We start from the raw sequence: 14,985 nt of genomic DNA, 5'->3' as shown, positions 1-14,985 counted from the left end.
CCACTAGAAAACCTGCCATGAGATGCAGCTTGATTGTCACTTGCCATACCCTGATATGACGGAATCTGTAAGCAATTGATTTATTATGATATCTGTGCAGTCAAACCTCTCTGTTAATGTGAATCTGTATTTGCAGCTGCTCCCCAGTGTTAGCATCACCACCTCAGCTCCACCTCAGATCATCAGGCATTAGAGTCTCAAATGGAGCAGGCAACCCTGATCTTTCACATGTGCAGGTCACAGTAGGGTTGAAGTTCCTATGAAAATCCAATTCTGCCACTTATCTGACAGACAGCAGAGCTCAGGCTGAAATGGATGAGATAGGGAGTGGCTGTAAATAGAGATGAACCTTCACTCACTCACCTACTGCCCACCTCCTGCTATGTGGCCCAGTTCCTAACAGACCATAGACCAGAACAAGTCTGTAGCCCAGGGGTTGAGGACTCTTGATATAAAGGACAGAAGCAAGAAGACTAGGATTCCAGCATTCTTCAATTTATTTGCTATAAGCTATTGGGCAAGTTATATGACCTAATTGCTTTGCTACAAAATACTGTCATATTGCCTCAGAGTGCGGTGTTTGGGACCATGCAAAATAACAGATATGAGGGTGTGAATGACAGGACACATAACCTGCAAGGCAGTGTTCCCTGGAAACTCCCTCTTGATACTCATTAATTTTCAACCTTCATGTGAGAGTCCTTGGTCTGTGCAAGGCAGAATGGTGGGCTCTACAAACAAACTTCACTGCTTCATTATCCATCTGCTCAAAGAACACTTAGCTTTGTCATGAACTCAAATGATATGTATAAATACAAAGTAGAGAGAGCAAGGTGCCTCATGGGAGAAAGAGAGAGAAAGCACCACAGGAGTTTAGAAGAATGGAAGGACCCTATCTGCTCAGCTTCTTCCAAAACAATTTCTATCACTCTCCAACTCTATGGAAGTTCACAGATGCTATGCTTAAAAACACATGTGAAAATTTTGGAGAATATGTACTGGCTGAAAAAAGAACTTAACGGATTTCTTTCAGGAGAATTTTTAAGAGCTTTCAATATCCAAGTATGCATTACAGATCTTCAGAGTGGGAGCAGGTATTGCTCTTTTTTAAAATGATTTACATAAATAACCCATCTTTATTGATGTTTAATGTCACATCACTCAGGATTCGATGCTACAGAGAAGGATTTTCTGGGAGTTGTTTGTTCAGCTTATTTCTTCTAACAAGATTAAAAAAAGGGACAGTGTTTTTCTCACTGACTTCCTTTCTGAGCATTGGTGGCAATTCATGAATTCACATGAGAAGAGACAGTTTTCAGAACTAACATTACATTGCTTTTTTCCTTGCAGAGGCATATTGGCATGCTTTATGAGACATTCTAAGAATAAAGAGGAATAAAAGGAGTGGGGTTGATGAAGATGGAGATGAGGATCAGAAAGGGCTCCTGAGAAGGTCTGGACAAAATGAAGGTTTTGCTCAGAATGGGGGATGGGGGCAGCAGTATGACAGTATTGTGTGTGAAGAGCAGTAGGAACCTAGTTTTGCTGGAGCACAATGAGAAAGAGTGAGCTGAAGGGAAATATGTTTACAAGGTCGGTGTGGTATGGATACAGATTATGGGGAAATCATAATGGTGAGGAAAAAAAGCATGATTTGAGCCAGGTCCACTGGCGTACACCTGTAATCCCAGCACTCTAGAAGGATGAGTTAAGAGAATCACAAGTTGGAGCCCACCCTGGGCAACTCACTGATTGTCTCAAAAAAGAAATTAAAAAGGGCTGGGGATGTAGCTCAATATGAAGGCCCTGGGTTCAACACCCAGGATCACAGAAAGACAGAAGAGGAGGAGGAGGAAGAGGAAGAGGAGGAGGAGGAGGGGAAGGGGGAAGAGAAAGGAAGAAGGGTGAGCAGAAAGAGAGGAGGAGGAGAAAATACTACATTGCTCTGTAAATCCACTGTAAGCAATGAAAGGAAAGCTTGTGGATTCCTATATGGTGCTTTCTCAGAGCTTTCTCCTTTTAGCCAGAGCCAGTTGTAAATGCCATGAAAACAGCCAATGATAAACACATTCCAGATTATCTCAACATCTTCTTTGACCTATTCAAGCCCTTAACTTTTAAATAAACAGTATCACATGCAACCTGTCATAAACCCAATCTTAATTTCTAATACTGAACAAGTTTCTCCACAAAATCTGAATAAATTAATGAAAAAACTATCTCCAGTGTTTGAAAAAGAAATCCACTCCACATTGTTTCTAATCCTTCAAATTTCTCCTTCACTTCCTCTCATCTTTGATCTTAATTTTATAATTAAAATAGAAAACAGGAGAGACTCTTCCACTGTTCACCTCCAGATCTACTCGGTTCTTCCTCTTAGTTTAACCATACTGAAACACCTCCCATTCTTTCAAAATGTCCCTTCCACCACTAAGTCCAATATTCTGCTTCTCTTTTAAGAAAAACTCCCTAATGAATTGCATACACCCACCACTCTCAAGATTTTCTTCTCCATATCTCTTATGCTGAAACCAATCCTGATCCCAAGATCTTGATCCCAACATCTGTCAAGTTTACCCATCTAATCTCCATTCAGAGTCTTCTAGTTGCCAACTCTTCAGCAGTGTCCAACACTGCAGCCCTTAGGAAACCATTCTCTGTTGCTGAGGTTTATATTAAAATAAACAAGAATGTTAATGCATGCCAAACCAGTTATCAAAATATGAAGGAGTCGGTAAGTACTCATTCATTCTTGCCACTGGTGAAGAAATGGCTTTAAGTGTGAAAAAAACATTGTTATAAAAATGATGTAAATTGTAGTCACTTAAAAGAGTCAAAGAAAACTTGTGAGAGATAATAAAATACAGTAAAAGGGAGAGAAAGCAAACAGCAGAAAAAAATTAAATTAAATTAACGTACCATAACAGGATGATTTTTCTAAGTATTGACACAGCACTGTGCTTCATTCAGACTGTGGAACAATGAACCATATCAGATACAGACTTCAGTCTCCTGTGTTGGGGAAACAGAAATCAACCAAATAAATAAACATGTGATCATGTGCTACATGATTGTTATAAATGAAAGCCACACTTCTGTACAAATGGTTCGCAGGAAGATCTGATGCAGCCTCAGAGGTTAGTGAAGGCTTCCTGAGTCTATTATTTAAATACCTAAAATGGAACAAAAATGCAACAGCTAGTGAGCCAGCCTGGGCAAAAGCCCCGGACCCAGGGAAGGTGGGAGACTCCAGCTGTAAGATAGGCAGTGTGGCTGGAGCACAGGAAGTGTAGGGCTGAGGAGCAGGCTTAGACACCGCAGGGCCTCGTCACCAAGATTAAGAAGTCACTGAAGGAGTTTAAGATGTGTAAATTTCTTCCACCAGAATACAACGAAAGTATTAGAGAAGAAAAAAAAAAGATTCTTTCCAATGTTCATGGAATAAAGTTATTAATATTTGGGATGAGGAAGAGGAGAATTTAGATTTATCATAAATATGTGTGAAAATTAAAATATAGAATATAGATATGAAACATGTTATAAAATAGAATTTTTTCTGGGAAAATATGAATTGCTGAAACTATTTTTTTAAATGAAGAAATTGCATGTGTTGCCAATCAGTTGAGGGTTTTTCTGCTTGATTCAGATAGAAATCATGAATCAGCCAAGTACAGCTCTGTCATGATACCAGGGGTTGATTCAAGTTATTGCTCCATGCAGATTTACAGGGTCACCAGAGCCAGTCTTAACAGGACCTGTGCAGGAGCTCAGGGATCCAAAGGGAGCCCCCCTTAGACTAACAGAGTAGTGCTTCTTATATAGTGGCTACAGACCTATGCTTGGTCCAAGTAAAGGGCTGTGATTGGTTCAAATCTAGGCCTGCTGATTGGTCTAAATCCAGGCCTGTGATTGGTTCAAATTGGTGCAGGGCTCCAAACCAGGCTCACCTATCCTGGCAGCAAATCCACGACAGAGTGGGTCATAATGTGCTGTTTGATTGACAGCTGTTGTGTCTCTGTGAAAAAATGGCAGGCAAAAAAATCAAGGAATCTTGAAGAGGGTTACCTGTGTTCATTACAGCTTATTGGGGTTTAGGGAGGTTGGGGATGTTAAAAGGGGGCTCAGATCTCTCCCTTTCTCCCAAATCTTAACCACATTATGGTGCCCCACCCCAGCAGGAGCACCTGCATCACAGCTGACTGCCAAGCTGCACTTCCTGTTGGAGCAGTCTGGAAAGTAGCCATGAAGCAACCAGTCCGTGGGGGGTGAGGGTGACAACAATTGGCCAAACCACACCCCCTCCAGCCTGCACAGGAGAAAGGGGAGAGTCAGGTCCTTCTCCTCTGTCTTACATAGTCCATGCAGGACACAGAACCAGAAAATTTTTCATGGATATAGATGATTTGAGCATAATTTTCTTCACACTTTTAATACAAAAATAATTGCTATTCTATAGCAATTCTATAGATAGAATCTATTTAAAAGTGAAAATGCTATAAATTCTTTTCATAAAGCTAACAAATGCCAGTATTATAAAAACCTTAGAGTAAGTAATGTAGAACAATCTCATTTAAAAATAGATTTAAAAGCATTCTACAAAGAGGTAGGGGTGAAGGGAGGGGAAGGGGAAAGGAAAAATTATGAGAAAAGAAAAAAATGGAAATGATATATATGTAAATAGGGAAGGGTGGAGGGGGTGGAGGGAGCACAGGAAATGGGGAAAAAGTAAGAACCAGGATACATCATGTACAGGTACAAGCACCCAATGATAAATGTAAATGTATTGTATACCTACAATGTACCATAAAAGAACTTAAGAATTTAAAAAAAGCCTTCTAAGTAAAATGTTAGCAGGTAAAATTTAGCAGTATATACAAATAATAACCAATTAAGAATGGAGTATATTTATTACAAAAGTAGATTTACTGTACAGCATTGTGAATATACTTAATATCACAAGACTGTACACTTAAAGTGGTTAAAATGATAAATTTATGTTGTAGATGTTTAGCCATGATTTTTCAAAACAAAATAAATACATTTAGTACAAAAATATATAAGCCATACCATTAGATCTATTAATATTAATTATATTTTTATTTGATGCAAAAGCTATATATAAATGTATCAGTAGCTACTATTCTAATAAAGTATCTATTTCTATTCCAGAATGTTTTAGGAAGAGTGTAATGAAATTGCTTTTTTATCATAATAAAAATGTCTCTTAAATCAACAGCCACCATTGTATTCCATAGAAATAAGAAATCATTTTTATTATAATTAATGAAAAAAGAGTAATAACTACATTTATTAGTTAATAACATTTCAGAATTGATGCTCTGTACAATTAGAATAAATAACAAATAAATTAAATGGGTTTATATACATTGAAGAGGAAATTATGGATACTTGCAGAAGTTGGGATTTCACATTTAAAACATAAGAATTACTAAGAAATTGTCTCATAGTAGACTGGTTAGTTATAAAATAAATATACAAAAAAGTGTCTGTATACCTGCCATCTATCAGTTAATGTAATGAACAAGAAAAACCATTAAAAATCAAATATATATAAAATATCTAAAAATGACTTCAAAACTAAAGAGAACCTATAATGAGAAAACCACAAAATTTAACTAAAAATATGGAAAATCAAAGATATGAAGTCATTGAAAGTATAAATTAACATAGTTATTATTCATCTCTTACTGTCCCTAATTTATAAACTAAGTATGTATATACAAGAAAACAGTATATACAAGCTTCAGTACTGTCAAAAGTCAGGCTGGGAGACTATCATAGGCACAAAGAGCTCAAGTTCTCTGCTTGACAACAGCCTTGATATGGGACATCCTCTTAACCTAACAAAGATTCTGCTTTCTCTCCTGTAAAATGACCAGTAATAATTCTTGCCTGACATGGGTTTTGTGAGAATTAAATGAGATGATGCAGTTCAAAACATGTTGTAATATAATCCATAAATCATCTCTAAATCATCTACAAATCATTTGCTTCAAATATTCCTAGTCTCCCTAACAAATACCAGAGGGCATAGCACATTATAGGCACTCAATAAATACCAAAAATCATTTCCTTACAATAATGCCAACATCTAACAAATAAAATCATGTAAAATCCAGTTCTTGATTTTTCTGCTATTGACTCACTCACTTACTTCCCTCCCATCACTTCAAAAAGATTTCTTTTATGGTCAGTGTCATATGGCCTGCAAAGAGATGGAGAAATGTGCACACAGTTGCTTTTAAGTATGAGATCTAATCGAGCAGCATTTTCTATAAAATACAGGTGAAATAAAACATCTGTGTGCTACAAATGATTGGGTCTCCCTCAATCCATTTTCTTATATGAATCCACAAATTTCTTTCAATTCTTAGTTCCACTGAGCTACAAAAGTTTCCAAAGTTATATCTTAGTTCTATTTTCAGTAGGGACAGAGATGGAAAAGCTATTTTTTTAAGGAAAATTTTGTAGGAAACAGTTTTTGCTGCCTCCTCCTCCCCGGTCAAGTAGTTCTCAGCCTTCAAACAGTAAAAGGACTCACTCCTATAATTTGTCTAAACCAAGATATCCTGAGATGAGAGATAATGCACAATTTGCTTTTCACAAATACAGTGCTATCTCACAACTTCTGAAGTAGGGATTACTGAATTGACTTGTGAGAAATCAAAACAGAAAGAGAGAGGAAAAATAAACTCATTCCAATCTCCCAATACCACAAAGCAAAATATGTAAATTGTTGCTAATCTTGAGCTTTATCATAGGCCAAAGTTCAGGCTTCTTTCAAAGGAACTTTTAAGTTATTCAAATTGATTGCCTTTTTGAGGATTTTAGATGTAGAGTTTGAATCTCAGTGTAGATATGTTCACAGAAATGTTAGAAAAAGAATGAGACCAGCTCTATAGCTTCGAATCCAGCAACAGTTTTTTAGTCAAACTTCTTATTTTGAAATAACAATAGATTCATATGCACTTATAAGAAGTAATACAGATAGATTTCTTTACTCAGTTTTCCTCAGTGTTACAAAACTATAGTACTATAGTACTATATTGCAACCAATATCTTCACAATAGTATCATTTACTGACTTTTTTGTGAAGATTGAAGCCAGGGCTTTCATACTGAGCTATATCCCCAGCCTCTTTTTATTTCTATTTTCAGACAGGGTCTTACTAAGTCACTAAGTTGCCCAAGCTGAGCTCCAACTTGCAGTCCTCTTGCCTCAGCTCCCAGAGTTCTGGAATTACAGGAATGCATTACCATACACAAATGATCTTATTTAGATTTCCCTAATCTATCTGTTTAGTTGAATCAAATTTTATAACATGTTAGATTCATACAGCACAAGCATAGTAAAAAACCAAATACTTAAACACAAAAGTGTTAGCTTTCTATTACTATAACAGATACCTGAGACAAATCAACTGAGAAAAGTTTCTGCTATGAGGTTGGAGGTCAGGAGACAGGTGGCCAAGGTCTCTTTCTGCCACAAGGTGGAAGGAACTAAAGTGTACTCACTCTGCTCTTCCTCCTGTCCCTGGGTCCCTAAGCAGCCCACCTCTGTCTGTTCAGTTCTCAGAATTTTCCTTTGGTTACTTCTTGCAATACTTCCAGGGTTTACAGTTGCACACAAGAGGAAGACACAGTGTGAAATCACATTATGTCATCTCTGTGCCCTCAGTATCACCTTTGATCCGGACTCTAAATTGTCATTGTGTTGGACAGAGATGAGTTGCAGATTATTTCATTTGTCCCACACTATTTATTTATGTGTGTATGTATTTTTTTATTTCTTAATAAATAAAAAACAGGCTGAATCAGCCCACTGCAGACAGGCAGGTCTGCGGACAGTGTAGCAATGTCACGAGTCATGCGGAACATGCCAAATCAGCCCGTGCCCCAGCAGCAATCCACTGGACAACTCCCATCCTCCTCTGTACAGCCACCTGATTCCACACTACAAAGACGCAGAGGACACCAGACCACCAGACCACCAGACCACTGTACTGGGTAAGTTGGAGTCATCTTCAACTCCCATCAGGACCCAGACTATCTTTAGGGGAAAGGCAGCTGGAACCTGCAATACAACTCTGCAGAGTTCAACCCTACTGGAGGACAGGGAGCTTAACTTGGGACTTGAAGCCAGAAATCCGCCTGAATCTCATGGGTCTGTGACTAGCTTGCTGAGACTCATTGACTAATATCTGCACACTGCTACCCACGTTGTCTATTGTGACAGCAGAGACATACCCTGAAAAAGGCCCTTCATCGTCATTGTTATTTTTTATTCCCAAAATTAGTATTATTAGTTTGGTTTTTTCTCCTTTCTTTTCTTTTGCTCCTCTTATCTTTAATTTTTTCCCCACTCTTTGCAAATATTTTTCTCTCCTTTTTTTCTTTTCTTTTCTTCTTTCTTTTCTCTTTCCTTTCTCTCTCTCTTACACTCACTCTCTTGCTCTCCCACATTGTTCATCTTCCCTTTTTGTAACTGTTTTGGTTCTCAGTCAGAGTTCTTCTTTATGTTCCTATTATTCTCTTTTTCATTCTCACCTGTGTCCTCTGGCCACACTACTAACCTTCCCCTATCCTAATTCCCATCTATCCTTCCCTCCCCAACCCCTTCTAACTCCCCATCCCAATGGATAAAGTTGTTATATTGAAGAGTTTATTCACTATACATTGGGTTGGTCCTCGATCTTGATTTAAGTCACACAGATAAAGGTGATAGATTAAGAACTACCACAAAATGTCATTTTCTAAGATGTACTTGATGCAATGGTGTTGCTGATTGTATCTCTTGGGCTAAGGTGTGGGTATTGATCTAGTCAATGAACCTTCCTAGTATAAGGAAAATGAGATAGCCTTAGAGTTATTAGAGACTCAAAACTTAAAGACCAGCTATATCTGGAAGACACCTCTGAGAAGCAATCATTCCATAAGGGTTCTAATTACAGCAAAAAAGATCCCTACAATAAGCAATTTCAAACTATCAATCCAGGAGTTAAGCCAAGGACAGTACCAAAACCAAAAATGAGAAGACATTTAAGCAAGGCACAAATTCAGACTTCCACCCCACCAAGGGTAAATCCTGGGGGAAATGAGATGGAAAAGTCCCATAACCAACCATCTGGATACCCTGAACTGATAGCACAGGAACTAACAAAACAGATGAATGAGGCTCTAGAAAAATTCAAAGCAAAAATAATTTCCCAGATATCCACAGAGATGGTGAGCAGAGAGAAAGACATGATTAGAGGATCTAGAACAGATAAAAAACAGATGAGCTCAGAAACATGCTGGAAGCCATGAATACCCAGCAGAAGAAAGAAATAGAAACCATGATCGGCCAACATAAGAAAGAAATGGAATCCATGAAACAGATGCAAACAGATATTCAGGAGATCAAAAACTCCATTGAAAGAATCCACAGCAGATTAAGGGAATCTGAAGATAGAATATCAGATATAGAAGATGGGATCGTGGTTAGAGACCATGAAAATAGAGATTTCTTAAAAATAGTAAGGGACCACGAGAAATCAATCCAACAACTGCTAGATGATGCAAAGAAGAATAATATAAGGCTGATAGGAGTCCATGAAAAAACAGGAGAAAGCACAATTGACCTAAAAAAATCTGTTCACAGAAGTAATAGTGAAAAATTTCCCAGACAGAGGTAGAGAATTGGACATAAAGATAAGTGAGACATATAGAACTCCAACTAGCCATGATCAAAAAAAATCTACATCTAGACATATAATAGTCAAGATCCCAGAAACCCAACAGAAGAACAAAATCTTACAAGCAGTTAGAGAAAAGAAACAAATCACCTACAAAGGAAAGCCCATCAGAATTACAGCAGACTTCTCAACACAAACCCTCAAATCAAGGAGAGCCTACAGTGAAGTATTTCAAGCCCTAAAAAAAAAATAACTTCCAACCTGGACTGTTGTATCCTGCAAAATTAATCTTTCAAAATCAATGGGGAAATTAGATACTTCCATGACAAAGAACACCTGAGAAATTTCATGAACACCAAACCAGCACTACAAGCAATTCTAAACAATATCCTAGAAAAAAGCAATAAAAGTCACAACTCCATGAAGCCCAACAGAGAGAAGCCACCAGGAAAGGTAAGACAATAAAGGGAAAGGGGGGAAAAAATAAGAAATAAAAGAGCCAAAAAAAGTAAAACATCATGACAAGGATAAATCAATATCTATCAATTATAACCATCAATGTTAATGGCCTCAATTCACCAATCAAAAGAAATAGACTGGCAGAATGGATTAAAAAGGAAAATGCAACAATATGCTGTATACAAGAAACACACCTAACTCAAAAAGAAACTCATAGACTGAAAGTAAAAGGATGGAAAACAGTTCTCCATGCCACAGGAACCCAGAAGAAAGCAGGGGTAGCAATCTTGTTTGCAGACAAAGTAGATTTCAAACCAAAACTAATTAAGAGAGACAAAGATGGTCACTACATCCTTGTGAAGGGAACAATCCAAGAGGTAGAGATGACAATCCTAAATATATATGCACCAAATACGAATGCCCCCAACTATACAAAACAAATATAAATAGACATGAAAAAACAAATAAACACTAACACAATTGTAGTGGGGGACCTCAATACCCCACTATCACAAATAGACAGATCATCTAGACAAAAAGTTAACAAGGAAATTCTAGAACTGAACCAAGCTATTGAACAAATGGACTTAATAGATGTTTACAGAGTGTTCCACCCCACAAAATCGGAATACACATTCTTTTCAGCTGCACAAGGGTCATTCTCCAGAATAGACCACATGCTAGCTCATAGGACATATCTCAGTAAATGTAAAAGACTTGAAGTTATCCCATGTATATTATCAGATCATAGTGCAATAAAATTGGAGATCAATAACATAAGAAATCACAAAACCCCAACAAACACATGGAAACTGAATAACACCCTTTTGAACAACCAATAGGTCAGAGAAGTAATTAAGGAAGAAATTAAACAATTTCTACAAGTAAATGAAAATGCCAGTACAACATACAAGAATCTGTGGGACACAATGAAAGCAGTTCTACGTGGGAAATTCATAGCAGTGAATGCCCATATTAGGAAAACAGAGAAAACTCAGATAAATAACCTAATGCAGAACCTCAAGCTCCTAGAAAAAGAAGAGCATAATGAATCCAAAGCTCGTACAAGAGAGGAAATTATAAAGATTAGGGCAGAAATCAATGCAATGGAGACTAAGAGAATGATACAAAAAATCAATGAATCAAAGAGTTGATTTTTTGAAAGAATAAATAAAATCGATAAACCTTTAGCCAACCTTATCAAAAAAAGGAAAGAAAAGGCACAAATGCATGCAATTAAGAATAAAAAAGGTGAAGTCAAAACAGATCCAACACAAATCCAAAGGATCATCAATACCTACTTTGAGAACCTCTACTCCAATAAAATGGAAAACACAGAAGAAATGGGCAGATTCCTAGATACATATGAATTGCCAAAGTTAAATGAAGAAGATATAGAAATTCTAAACACCCCAATTACAATGAGGGAAACTGAAAATGTAATAAAATATTTACCAACAAAGAAAAGCCCAGGTCCACATGGCTTCACTGCTGAATTTTACAAGACATTTAAAGAAGAACTAACACCATTACTCTTTAAACGCATCAAGGAAATTGAAAGGGAAGCAATACTTCCAAATTCATTTCCGGAAGCAAGTGTTACTTTGATTCCAAAACCAGGGAAAGACCCAACCCAAAAAGAGAACTATAGGCCAATCTCCCTAATGAACATAGATTCAAAAATCCTCAATAAGATACTGGCAAACACAATACAGAGGGTCATCAAGAAGATCACACACCCTGACCAAGTTGTATTGATCCCAGGGATGCAAGGATGGTTCAACATTCATAAATCAATAAATGTAACACACTATATTAACAGAGTCAAGGACAAAAACCATATGATCATCTCAATAGATGCAGAAAAAGCATTCAACAAAATCCAGCAGCCATTCATGATAAAAACCCTACAGAAAATTGGAATAGAAGGTCTTTATCTTAACCTGATTAAGGCTACCTATGAAAAACCAACAGCCAACATCATACTAAATGGTCAAAAACTGAAAACTTTCATGCTAAAACCAGGAACAAGACAAGGATGCCCACTATCACCACTCCTGTTCAATATAGTTCTGGAAACATTAGCCACAGCAATTAGAAAAGAGGAAGAAATAAAAGGAATAAAGATAGAAAAAGAAGAAGTTAAACTGACATTATTTGCTGATGGTATGATACTTTACATAGAAGACCCAAAAAACTCTACCAAAAGACTTCTAGACTTAATTGACAGATTCAGTAGAGTGGCTGGATACAAGGTCAACACTCAAGAAACAATTACCTTCTTGTACACAAATAACAGACTCACTGAGAGAGAAATTAGGGAAACAATTCCTTTTACAATAGCATCTAAAAAAATGAAATATCTAGGAATCAATCTAACAAAGGAAGCAAAAGACCTCTACACTGAAAACTACAGCACTCTAAATAAGAGATCGAAGAGGATACAAGAAAATGGAAAGACATCCCTTGCTCCTGGGTAGGAAGAACCAATATAGTGAAAATGGTCATACTTCCAAAACTACTATATAGATTCAAAGCAACCCCATTTGAAATTCCAACAATATATGTCACATAACTAGGGAAAAAAATCCAAAAATTCACTTGGAACCAGAAGAGACCTAGAATAGCCAAAGCAATTCTAAGCAACAGAGACATGGCTGGGGGTATCACAATCCCCAACTTGAAACTATACTACAAAGCTACTGTGATAAAATCAGCATGGTACTGGCAAAGGAACAGACCTGAGGATCAGTGGACTAGATTAGAAGATCCAGAAACAACTCCAGACATGCTCAGCCATCTCATCTTTGATAAAAGGAGCCAACAACCATCACTGGAGGAAAGATATCCTATTTAATAAATGGTGTTGGAAAAACTGGATTTCAACCTGCCAAAGATTGAAACTAGACCCATACCTATCACCATGCACTAAACTAAGATCAAAGTAGATTAAAGATATAAATATTAAGACAGAAACACTAAACTTGCTGGAAGATAAATTAGGTAAAACTCTTGAAGACATTGGCATAGGAAAAGACTTCATGAACAAAACATCAGCAGCATGGGAACTAGCAGAAAGAATCAACAACTGGGATATCTTCTTATTAAAAAGCTTCTGCACTGTAAAAGAAACCACCAACGGAGCTAACAGACAACCTACAATATGGGGAAAAAATTTTAGCAGCTGTACCTCAGACAAAGGAATACTATCTAGAATATATAAAGAATTGTAAAAAATCAGACCCCCCAAATTCAAAAACCCAATTCAAAAATGGGCTTCTGAAATGAACAGACATTTCTCAGACAAGGAAGTAAAAGCAGCAAACAAATGTATGAAAAAAACGTTCAACATCACTGGTCATTTGAGAGATGCAGATGAAAACAACACTGAGATTCCACCTCACCCCACAAAGAATGGTTGCTATCAAGAAATCAACAAATAACAAATGCTGGTGGGGTTGTGGGGAGAAAGGAACCCTTCTCCATTGCTGGTGGGAGTGTCGACTGCTGCAACCACTGTCGAAGTCAGTATGGAGATACCTCAAAGAACTAGGACTAGAGGGCCCATTTGACCCAGCTATTCCCCTGCTGGGTATCTTCCCAGAAGAATTAAAAGAATCATACCACAGTGATATATGTGCACCCATGTTCATAGCCGCACAGTTTGTAATAGCTAAAGCTTGGAAGCAGCCCAAGTGCCCATCAACTGGAAACTGGATAAAGAAAATGTGGTTTTTTTATAAAATGGAGTACTACTCAGCCATAAAGAATGAAAAACTAGAGTCATTTATAGCTAAATGGATGCATTTTGAGGCCATACTCTTAAGTGAAATAAATAGGACACACATGTGTAAATACCAAATGGTTTCACTAGTGTGAGAAACTGATAGTGTAAACAAGGATTAAAATGATTATAATGAATAATTGATAATTTGAAATAGGAAGAAAGGTTCAAAGATGAAAGAGTGAAGGGAGGGGAAGGGGAAAGGAAAAAAGGGAAAGGAAAAACTATGAGAAAAGAAAAAAAATGGAAATGAAATATATGTAAATAGGGAAGGGCGGAGGGGGTGAAGGGTGCACAGGTAATGGGGGAAAGAAAATAAGAACCAAGATATATCACGTTCTGGTACAAACAACCAATGATAAATGTGAACAAATGGTATACCTAAAATGTACCAATAAAAGAACTAAAATAAATAAATAAATAACATTTTAAAAGTCAGAAGGAACCTCATAAAACTCTACATTTCTGGATTTTTTGAGAAAATCAAATATGACCACCTGGGTCTATATTGAGCAGTCTTATAGGGAAATTCATAGCAGTGAATACTCATAGTGGGAAAACTGAGTGAGCTCAATTAAACAACCTGACAGTAAACCTCAAGCTTCTAGAAAAAGAAGAGCAGGACAAAAACACCAAGCTCATACAAGGGAGGAAATTATAAAGATCAGAGGAGAAATCAATGTAATGGAGACTAAGAGAATGATACAAAAAATCAATGAAGCCGAGTTGGTAATTCAAAAGAATAAAAAACATGTACAAACCCTTAGCCAACATTATCAGAAAAAGGAAAGAAAAGGCCCAAATCCATGAAATTAGGAAAGGGGGAAATTACAATGGACCCAGCAGAAATCCAGAGGATCATCAATACCTACCTCGAGGACTTATATGCCAATTAGATGGAAAACACAGAAGAAATGGATAGATTCCTACATATGTATGAATTATCAAAGTTGAACGAAGAAGACCTAAAAATTCTAAACAACCCAATATCAACCAATGAAATTGAAAACATGATTAAAAACTTCCCAACTAAGAAAAGCCCATGTCC

General features: G+C 37.0%; 1 long non-coding RNA gene across 3 annotated transcripts in view; it reads right to left on the bottom strand.

The window, feature by feature from the left end:
- LOC101708188 (uncharacterized) overlaps positions 1-14,985 on the bottom strand; it is a 392,264-nt gene that overhangs the window by 86,667 nt on the left and 290,612 nt on the right. For all 3 annotated transcript variants that reach the window (XR_015447370.1, XR_015447371.1, XR_015447372.1), the window contains one exon: positions 2,920-3,012. This is a non-coding gene — a long non-coding RNA (uncharacterized LOC101708188). The remainder of the gene's footprint in view (positions 1-2,919; positions 3,013-14,985) is intronic.

The sequence above is a fragment of the Heterocephalus glaber genome, unplaced genomic scaffold, assembly GCF_053883595.1.
Source record: "Heterocephalus glaber isolate CG9 unplaced genomic scaffold, H.glaber_assembly_v1.0 deba00001755, whole genome shotgun sequence".
Taxonomy (NCBI): domain Eukaryota; kingdom Metazoa; phylum Chordata; class Mammalia; order Rodentia; family Bathyergidae; genus Heterocephalus; species Heterocephalus glaber.
Note: the sequence above shows the minus strand (reverse complement) of the source record. Positions and strands in the feature narration are given on the sequence as shown.